Source organism: Hippocampus bargibanti, linkage group LG19 (genome assembly GCF_051943395.1).
Source record: "Hippocampus bargibanti isolate YZ-2025 linkage group LG19, ASM5194339v1, whole genome shotgun sequence".
NCBI lineage: Eukaryota > Metazoa > Chordata > Actinopteri > Syngnathiformes > Syngnathidae > Hippocampus > Hippocampus bargibanti.
The window spans coordinates 15,674,982-15,685,391 of NC_142752.1; the positions used below are offsets into that span (position 1 = coordinate 15,674,982).

Genomic DNA, 10,410 nt, shown 5'->3' on the forward strand with positions numbered 1-10,410 from the left:
CTTTTCCAGGTACTCCCCTCAGGCAGGCGCTACCGATCCATGCGCACCAAATCCAGCAGACATTTAAACAGCTTCTTCCCCCAAGCCATTAACTCTTTGAACTCTTTAAACAGTAGCCAAAATGGAACTGTATAGTGCCACTTAGCATTTTTTTTTTTTTTTTTTTTTTTTTTTTTTGACAACGATACTAGTGCAGCGTGTTCTACCGGAAACAAATTCCTTGTGTGTTCTACATACTTGGCAATAAAGATGATTCTGATTCTGATTCTGATTCTGAAGGAACAATAGCAGACATTGAAAACAGCTACAAGTACCTCGGTATACCACAGGCCAATGTCAACCTCGAATTAGCAACAAGGAAAGCGGCTACGACCAAATACCTCCAGCGGGTGAGGCAAGTCCTCAGAAGCCAGCTCAATGGCAAGAACAAGACCCGGGCAATAAACAGCTATGCCCTGACAGTGATCAGATACCCTGCAGGAATAATAAGGTGGCCAAAGGAAGAGATTCAGACCACGGATGTTAAGACCCGAAAACTCCTCACCATGCACGGAGGGTTCCATCCCAAGTCCAGCACCCTGAGACTGTACACAAGCCGTAAGGAAGGAGGCCGGGGACTAGTGAGTGTGAGAGCCACTGTCCAGGATGAAACATCCAAGCTCCATGAATACATCAAAGAGAAGGCTCCAACGGATGATGTACTCAGAGAATGTCTCAGTCAATGGGGAACAGAGGATGAGGTGCTGGAAGAGGGACAATCATGGGAGGAAAAGCCCCAACACGGGATGTACCACCGAACCATAGCAGAAGTGGCTGATCTCAAGAAGTCCTATCAGTGGCTAGAGAGGGCTGGCCTAAAGGACAGCACAGAGGCACTCATCCTGGCTGCCCAAGAGCAGGCCCTGAACACCAGAGCCATAGAGGCAGGGATATACCACACCAGACAAGACCCAAGGTGTAGGTTGTGCAAAGAGGCACCTGAGACAATCCAACACGTAACTGCAGGGTGTAAGATGCTGGCAGGGAAAGCCTACATGGAGCGCCATAACCAGGTGGCTGGCATAGTCTACCGAAACATCTGTGCGGAGTATGGACTGGAAACCCCAAGGTCAAAATGGGAAACACCTCCCAAGGTGGTGGAGAATGACTGAGCAAAAATCCTGTGGGACTTCCAGATACAGACTGACAAGATGGTGATGGCCAACCAACCAGATATCGTGGTCATAGATAAAGGGGAAAGGAAAGCCGTTGTCGTGGATGTAGCGGTCCCGAGTGATGGGAACATCAGAAAGAAGGAACATGAGAAAATCGAGAAATACCAAGGGCTCAGAGAGGAGCTGGAGAGAGCCTGGAAGGTAAAGGTGACAGTCGTGCCTGTGGTGGTCGGAGCACTTGGGGCAGTGACCCCCAAACTCGACGAGTGGTTGCAACAGATCCCGGGAACAACATCGGCTATCTCGGTCCAGAAAAGCGCAGTGCTGGGAACAGCACGGATACTGCGCAGAACCCTCAAGCTTTCTGGCCTCTGGTAGAGGACCCGAGCTGAAATGGGGACAGACACCACCCATGGTGGGTGAGACGATATATATATATATATATATATATATATATATATATATATATATATTCTTCCTTTTGTACTAAGTTCATCATGTCTACTTGATAGCTAATGTTGAGCAGATTCTTTACTTACAGGTATTTGAAAACCTACACTGTCTGGTAGTAAAGAATCTGCTCAACATATTCTTCTTTTCCTTTCGGCTTTTCCCTTCAGGGGTCGCCACAGCGAATCATTGTCCTCCATCGTTCCCGGTTTTGTCTATCCTCTTCTCTCACACCAGCTACCTTCATGTCCTCTTTGACCACATCCATAAACCGCCTCTTTGGTCTTCCTCTCGGTCTCCTGCCTGGCAGTTCAAGATTCAGCAACCTTCTCTCGATATAGTCGGTCTCTCTCCTCTGGACATGTCCAAACCAGTCAGTCTGGCCTCTCTGACTTTCTCTCCAAAGCCTCTAATATGAGTTGTCCCTCTAATGTACTCATTCATCATTCATTTCATCTGTGCTGTATGTAATACATATTAGCATATTTGACAATAAAGCTGACTTTGACTTTGACTTGACTTTGATTCCTGATCCTATCCAACCTGGTCACTCCCAGAGAAAACCTCAACATCTTCAGCTCTGCTTCCTGTCTTTTCTTCAGTGGCACCGTCTCCAGTCCAAACATCATGGCTGGTCTCACCACTGTTTTACACTTTTCCTTTCATCCTAGCTGAAACCCTCCTATCACACATCACACCTGACATTTTTCTCCAGCCGCTCCAGCCTGCCTGGACACGCCGCGGCGGGCGCCCCGTCGGGGGCCCTTGGTGCTAGAAACGAGAGCCCCGTGCGGGGCTCTCCCTCCCGCCTCACCGGGTAAGTGAGGAAACGATAAGAGTAGTGGTATTTCACCGGCGGCGCCGGTCGCCCCCCGGGCGGGGGGCGGGGGTCGACGTCTCCCACTTATCCGACACCCCTCATGTCTCTTCACAGTGCCAGACTAGAGTCAAGCTCAACAGGGTCTTCTTTCCCCGCTGATTCCGCCAAGCTCGTTCCCTTGGCTGTGGTTTCGCTAGAGGGTGGGTAGGGACAGTGGGAATCTCGTTCATCCCTTCACGCACGTCACTAATTAGATGATGAGGCATTTGGCTAGGTTCAGGTGGCCCGCCGGGTGAGGCATTTGATCGGTCTGTACTGGCACAGGGTCCAGTACTTCAATGGGCTCCACCCAATATCAACCACAGGGGCGGCATTATGGCGTGTTTATCCTCGGCCATCGAGTAAGCGCCATCTTCGTGTACGAATGAACGGATGCACCCGATCTGCCTGACGAAGAGGCGTCACGGGCAAACATACGTGCCTTCTCACGTAGATCCACTGTGCACCATTTCGGGTTGGGCGTCCCGGGCTGGTAACAAACCCGTTCCCCCAAGTACCAAGCCGCGCTCCCCGCCCCTGTGCAGGGTTGGGGCGCGGAACTCTTCCCCGGGAGCCTTAATGGAGCCTGCGTCGCCCTTTTCCAAGCAAACTACCCACCACTCCTTCATCGTTCGAATAGGCTTACTTCGTCCATCGCCTTGCCCCCCTGGTGAACGGGAGTGTCTCCACCGTTACCCGCGCCCCTTGGGTGCCGTCACTCCTCGGCACTCGTCCACAAGCGATAACAATCTGTCACTTTAGGCGCTGGGTGGGGACCACATCGTTTGCTGCCCTTCCCGGGCGCTCACGATGCTGTGCTACCAGGGGGGTGATCCTGCCACCGGCCGTTCCTCCGGCGCTTCAACGCCCAGCTTCAAGCGGAAACCGCACCTGTCTCTGGAGACAACCGGCTGAGTCTGCATACATGTCCTCCCTCGTGGCCTCGCGCCCACCGCACCGAGGTAGGGCCACTTGGACCCCGACCGCGTGTGATGGGCAGGGGTCGCCACGTTGATCCCCTGCTCACACTTGGTCTTCTGCAGGATTTCCCGCCAACAAAAAGCAGGTTGGGTCTTAATCGGCCGCGGGGACCTGTAACCAGAATCGCCCGACCGTAACCCTCGCCGCTCCTCCCGTGGCCTCGCGCCCACTGCACCGAGGTAGGGCCTCTCTCAGACCCTGATCGCGTGTGCTAGGCAGAGGCCGCCACGCCGTGCCCCTCCTCTCAATCCGTTACTCTGTCTTTTCTGGCATGATAGGTAAAGGCTGACATTGCGTGCCCCTTGATCCGTCTCTCAGTACGTTTTGACCGACAAGCCGGTATGATAGGCAGAGGCCGACACCGCATGCCCCTTGATCCGTCTCTCAATGTGACTCGTACGCGTCTGCTGCGACCACCGAGCAGACTGCATCTTAGGCATGAGGCTCAAGGCCTTGGAATATTTGCTACCCACCACCATTAACACCACATGGTACCCGTCGCTGACGGGTATCCAGGTTCTCACCTATCAACCGGGAACCGGTACGATAGGCTGAGGCCGACACCGCGTGCCCCTTGATCCGTCTCGCAGTGCATTTTGACCGGCACGCCGGTATGATAGGCAGAGGCGGCCACCGCGTGCCCCTTGATCCGTCTCTCAGTGCATTTTGATCGGCAAGCCGGTATGATAGGCAGAGGCCGACACCGCGTGCCCCTTGATCCATCTCTCAGTGCGTTTCGACCGGCAAGCCAGTATGATAGGCAGAGGCCGACGCCGCGTGCCCCTTGATCCGTCTCTCAGTGCGTTTTGACCGGCAAGCCGGTACGATAGGCAGAGGCCGACACCGCGTGCCCCTTTATCCGTCTCTTAGTGCGTTTTGACCGGCAAGCCGGTACGATAGACAGCGGCCGACACCGCGTGCCCCTTGATCCGTCTCTCAGTGCATTTTGACTGGCAAGCCGGTATGATAGGCAGAGGCCGACACCGCATGCCCCTTGATCCGTCTCTCAGTGCGTTTTGACCGGCAAGCCGGTACGATAGGTAGAGGCCGACACCGCATGCCCCTTGATCCGTCTCTCAGTGCGTTTTGACCGGCAAGCCGGTATGATAGGCAGAGGCTGACACTGCGTGCCCCTTGATCCGTCTCTCAGTGTGACCTTGGGATACCTGGTACCCACCACAACGGGGTTTTTTTTCTATTGTCTATTGCTTAAGAAGTGTGTTAAAGGCATTTAATATGTCCACCGAGTGCAGTAAGGCACATCTGCTAAGGTACCGTGCAAAGCGGGTGAGTCGGAAACCCTGGAGGCCAATAGTTTGGAGGACCACGTTGTTACACGTGGGCCATTTGCCCCTCGCCCCAATCGGGAACCCAAAGACTAGGACCTTGTTCGCCTGTCGAGCGACCCTAAGTGTCTCAGCCACCTTTGTGTATTTGGCCACCTTGTCCTTTGCTGCCGAGGCCAACGTAAGGGCATTGAATTCATAACGTACGGTGACATCTATGACCAACATGAGCCCGTCTTTGATGCCTACTATGTCCGGCCTCAGGGTTTTGCCTTTGCCGTCATTGACCGACACCTCACGGTCGACTGCCCAACCCAGGACTGACATCTTCTGCACCAGGGCGGCGCACAGCTTGTCGTGCCTCCTGATGACGTTGTATTTCAGCGCAGCACAGCGGCCCAACACATGAGCTTCGGACTCTTTTGCGACTTTACAGGCTCTGCAGGTGATCAGGCCACCCGGGCCAGCCGCGCCTGATCTGATGTTGGGCAGAGCGTTTCCAGCCCTCAGAGCCAAGGCCCTAATAAAGTGTTTGGGGCGGTTGATCTTGTAGGTGTGCCCCCAAATCCAGGCATTGCTCAGTTTGTCGTTTCTGAAGGCTGCAACGCCGTGGCCCTGGACCTCTAGGCGTTCCCAATAATCATTCTCCTTGCTCCTCCAGCAGGGGAGCCTCAACTTGGGGGTGGTGGCCAGATCCGCAGTGGCTGGAAGGTCCTCTTCCGCGCCGCCGGCGGTCTTCCACCATAGGGACCAAACGGGCTGGTTGATGGTCTCGTGTGCTGCAGCCCGGGCGTAGTGGTCCTCACTGCGACCCATGCGCCAGAGCCTCCTGATCATCGCCGCCGGTACGTGTTTCTCCATGCGGAGGATTCCAAGACCACCGTTCTTGTGGCGGGAGTAGAGAATGGCGTTACATGTGCTCAGTTCAAGGTGGAGCCATCGTTTGGCGGCGCTCCTCACCTGCCGATCTATGCCTTTCAACTTGGTAATAGGGGCTCGGCCCAGGGCCACGGCGTAGAGCAGCCTGGGCAGCAGAAATTGGTTAAGGATGCCGATTTTCTGGCCAGGCTTGAGCGAGGCGCGGGCTATCGCCTCCAGCCATGTGTGCGTTTTGGCGGCCATGTCCTGGTAAGCGACCCCCCTTGTGGGGCTGATGTGAATCCCCAAATATTTGATCAGACCATCTGAACCACAGGTGGCTATGGGTTCGCCGAATACCGTCCAGGGGTCCATGCTAGAGAGACAGCCTCTCCGCAGCATGAAGCCCTGGCATTTCTTTGGTTGGACCGAAAGTCCAGTGTATTTGTAGAATTTGTCCAAAATAGTCAACTGGGCCGCCATGTTGCAGTACGAGCCGCTCACCAGGACAAGGTCGTCAGCGAAGGCCAAGGTGGCCAGTTTTAGGCCCCCCCGGTCGAGGCCGTATTCTCCTCGCTCAAGGGAGGCCAGGAGTGGGTCTACTGCCAAATTAAATAGGAACGGCGACATGGGGTTGCCTTGCTTAACCCCCACCTCCATTCGGATTGTCCCGGATTCTCTACTCCCACACACAATCTGTGTCGTGCAGTCTTCGTACATGTGTCTGATCAGTTCACGGACGTGTTTGTCAACCCCCGCCCGGTTCAGTGTCCTTAATATATGGGGGTGGTCAACAGTATCGTAAAATCGATGAAGACCACCGCCAAGTCGTCCTTCTGGCGGACTGAACTGCGGATAATGAAATCTAGTATAGCCAGGTTTTCACCGCACCTGTCCACCCCCACTGAGAAGCCTTTTTGCCTGGGGTGCAAGGGGCATGCGCGGACCTATACCCAGGTCGGACGACTGATTTGTACGTCAGGACTGCTGCGGGCCTCCACCAGAGTTTCCTCTGGCTTCACCCTGCCCGGGCATAGTTCACCATCTTTCGGGTCCCATCGTGCGCGCTCGCGCACCACCTCCCCGACACGGTGGGCGAGGCGGGCCGGTGGTGCGCCCAGACCCCGCGGGGCCGGGATCCCACCCGCGGGCCCGGTGACGCCGCCGGGCCCCCTATCACTTTCATTGCGCCGGGTCGGGTTTATTCCGTCGCCCTCCGACTCGCGCACACGTTGGACTCCTTGGTCTGTGTTTCAAGACAGGTCGGGTGGGCTGCCGACATCGCCGCGGACCCCTAGCGCCGTACGCGTGGGCCGGTCCTTGCCCTGGCGGCGCGGCACGCGCGGAAGGGCGGCTGCGCCGGGGGCGGGGGGCCCCGGCCGCGAGAAGCGGAAGACACAGAGGTACGTCCCTAATCTCCAAGGGGAAGCAGCGAGGTCAGGGCGAGGGAGCGCTGTAAAGCGCGGGAGAGCGCGCGGGGACGGGTTTAAAACCGTACCCGCGCAGAGCCCGCCCGCGCCACCTTCACCCCAAGCGTTTCCAAGCCGACCCGGAGCCGGTCGCGGCGCACCGCGACGGGAGAAGTGCGCCCGGCCCGGGGGCGGACGGACGAGACGGGGCGCGAGGCTTGCCGGAGCCGCAAACCCACCCCCCGAAGGGGGGGAGCCTGCGGCGGATGCGGAACCCGACGAAAAAAACTTCGCGCGGCCAAAACACCCGCCGCCGCACTGTGCTGGGTTGAATCCCCGAGCGGACTGCGCGGTCCCCACCCGTTTACCTCTGAACGGTTTCACGCCCTGTTGAACTCTCTCTTCAAAGTTCTTTTCAACTTTCCCTTAAAGTACTTGTCAACTATCGGTCTCGTGCCGGTATTTAGCCTTGGATGGAGTTTACCACTCGCTTTGGGCTGCAATCCCAAACAACCCGACTCCGGGAAGGCCGCACCGCGGCGCGCCGGGGGCCGCTACCGACCTGACACCGTCCTCGGGCTGAGCCTCCATCAGAAGTACTGGGGCCCCCGCCAGTCGGCGCCGCGCGAAGCGACCTTCCTTACGCCACATTTCCTGCGCCCCTCCGGGAGGGCGGGGATTCGGCACTGGGCTTCGCCCTCTTCGCTCGCCGCTACTGAGGGAATCCTGGTTAGTTTCTTTTCCTCTGCTTAGTAATATGCTTAAATTCAGCAGGTCGTCTCGTCTGATCTGAGGTTGTGGTCGGATGAGGGGGGCGCCCCTCCCGGGATCTGGCGGGCCGCCTCGCGGGGGTCGACTGCCGCCGCGCTGTGTGCGGCCGGCGACGCGCGACGGACTGCTCGAGTAGGGGGACGGATACTCCATCGGCAGCCACGCGCACCCCGGACGGGAGCGGGGGACGGGCGGGTCGGAGCCCCAGTGGGGGGACGGTCCGGTCTGCGTTTAGGGGGACGGCGGAGCCGGCTACGCGCCGGTCGAGTCCCTCGACTTACCCCAGCCGCGGGCGGGACGCGGGCCTGAGCCCGCGTCGGGCCCGATAGATATTCAGGCGACGCTCAGACAGGCGTGGCCCCGGGACGGACCTGGGGCCGCGAGGTGCGTTCAAAGTGTCGATGATCAATGTGTCCTGCAATTCACATTAGTTCTCGCAGCTAGCTGCGTTCTTAATCGACGCATGAGCCGAGTGATCCACCGCTCAGAGTCATACTGTTTTTCGTTTACGGGCGGCCACGGGTTCTGAGATCGAGGGGTTTTGGTGGGGGGGGGGGGGCAGGCGGCCCCGGGCGCTCCGTCCCTCCGACCCCGCAACCGGGGCGCAGCTGGACTGGAGACTTTAAACCCCCCTCGCCCCGCCGAAGGAAGGGAGAGAGTTGGATGGGTACCCGGCACCTTGGGTTAGGTTCCGAGGCGGTCTGGACGCGATGGCACCGGCAGGGGGAGTGTCCCCCGACGCCGGCCGCGCCCGGGCCTTGACCAGAGCGGCGACGTTACCCGCCTCCGCCGAAAGACGTTTTAATCAGTTGGGTGCGAGGAGGTGCAACGTTTCAGACGGCCGCGGGTTCAAGACTAGCGTCGGGGCCGAGGCCCGCTCCCCCCCCATGACTCAGGACGCCGCCTTTGCCCCGCATTCGCCTCCGTCGGTTTTGCCGCCGGCCGCCGAGTCGAGACCGCGCGCCGAGCGCGGGGTATGGCCCGTGAAAAGTGACGTACCAGACACAGACCTGGCCCGCGACGCCCGCCGCCGCCTCTCCCCCGCGACCGCACAGCTTCATCTCAGCCCGCGGAGCAAGACTGCACGACGGGCGCGGACCGCGGGGTAAGGCCGGGGAAAGGTGACCTCTTCCCAGGACCACCAGACACCGACCCGCCCGCGCCCATGGCGCCCGCCGCCGCCTCATCCAACCCGTTTCACTTCACTTCGTTTCGTTTTTTCGTTTCGTGGGGCTTCACGCGACCGACTCCGCCGCGGAGTCGGTTCTCAACAGTCGGGCGGCGAGCGAGACCGCACGGCGGGCGCAGAGCGCGGAAGGGAAAGTCGACTAGCAGACCCCCTCCCGCGCCCATGGCGCCCGACGCCGCCTCATACTCGGCTGCCGAAAAACGGGTTACTTCGTTTCGTTTTGTTTCGTTTCGTGGGGCTTCACGCGACTGACTCCGCCACGGAGTCGGTTCTCAACAGTCGGGCCGACGCCGCCTCACCTGTTGTCTGTTATTTCCATTAATTCCTTCAATTCGCTAGCCGCCAGCCGCCTCAATTCATCTTTCGGGGCTTCACGTTTCAGGGTTTCTGGGCCTTCGGGTAACAGTTTCTGGGGCTTCGTGCAACAGTTTCTGGGACGCCAAATACCTGGCCGGCAACGCCGATTTAGATGCACCGTGGGCGGCTTAGCCTCGCCGGTGGCCGTCTGGATGTTCGCTGAAAAACTTAGAGAAAAAATTCAAAAATCCTGACTTCCAGCAAGAGAGGCCGAAATTGTGGCTGGCGAGGCCGATTTACACGCGCCGTGCGCGGCTAAGCCTCGCCGGAGGCCGCCTGGATGTTCGCTGAAAAATGTTTCAAAAATCCTGACTTCCAGCGAAAGAGGCCGCAATTCTGACCAGCGAGGCCGACTTCGATGCACCGTCGGCGGCTACGCCTCTCGCGACGTGCCGGCCGGAGGATTTCTGACACCCAGAGAGAAAGGCCGAACTCGGGAGAACGGCAAGCCGACTTCGATGGCCCCTTGGCGGGTTGCCCACTGCGTGCGTGTCGCCCGGAGGCATTTCATTTTTCGTCATCCAGCCCGGAGGCTCACGTTGCGGCACTCCTGGCCGACTTCGATGGACCCTTGTCGGGTTGCCCAATGCATGCGTGTCGCCTGGAGGCATTTCATTTTCCGTCATCCAGCCCGGAGGCTCACGTTGTGGCACTCCTGGCCGACTTTCACGCCCCGTAGGTGGGTTGGCGGCGTGCGATACGTATCCCGGAGGATTTCCGTCACACCTCGTGGGGGACGCTTGCCAGCGCTGACAAGCCGCTTCAGGTGGTCCCCGTGTGCGGCCAACGTTAACCAAGTGCACCCCCTGCTAGCGACACTTAGGTTTTGGACAGTGAGTCATGTAGGTATGTGCCTGGGAAGCAAGACACGCCGACACCGGACTTTCGTGGTCCGCCGTCGGATGACCATGACTCGATAACATACCTGGAGGCCGTGGATCCTCCCGCTTCCCCATATACGTACCGGTGGTTTTTTACCTCGCGCCTAACTCGAGCCTAAAGGGTCTAAAGCCTATGAGATTTAACCTGTTATAGCGCCACCTAGGTGGTACTGCAACCCCTGGTAGTTCCCAGCCATCCCCTGGTAGTTGCCAGC

The 10,410-nt window shown here is 58.3% G+C and overlaps 1 non-coding gene across 1 annotated transcript; it reads right to left on the reverse strand.

Moving 5' to 3' along the window:
• Positions 1-8,106: 8,106 nt before the first annotated feature.
• Positions 8,107-8,260, reverse strand: LOC148884106 (5.8S ribosomal RNA). Its single transcript, XR_016118564.1, has one exon. It is a non-coding gene; the product is annotated as a 5.8S ribosomal RNA (ribosomal RNA).
• Between the last annotated feature and the right edge of the window lie 2,150 nt (positions 8,261-10,410).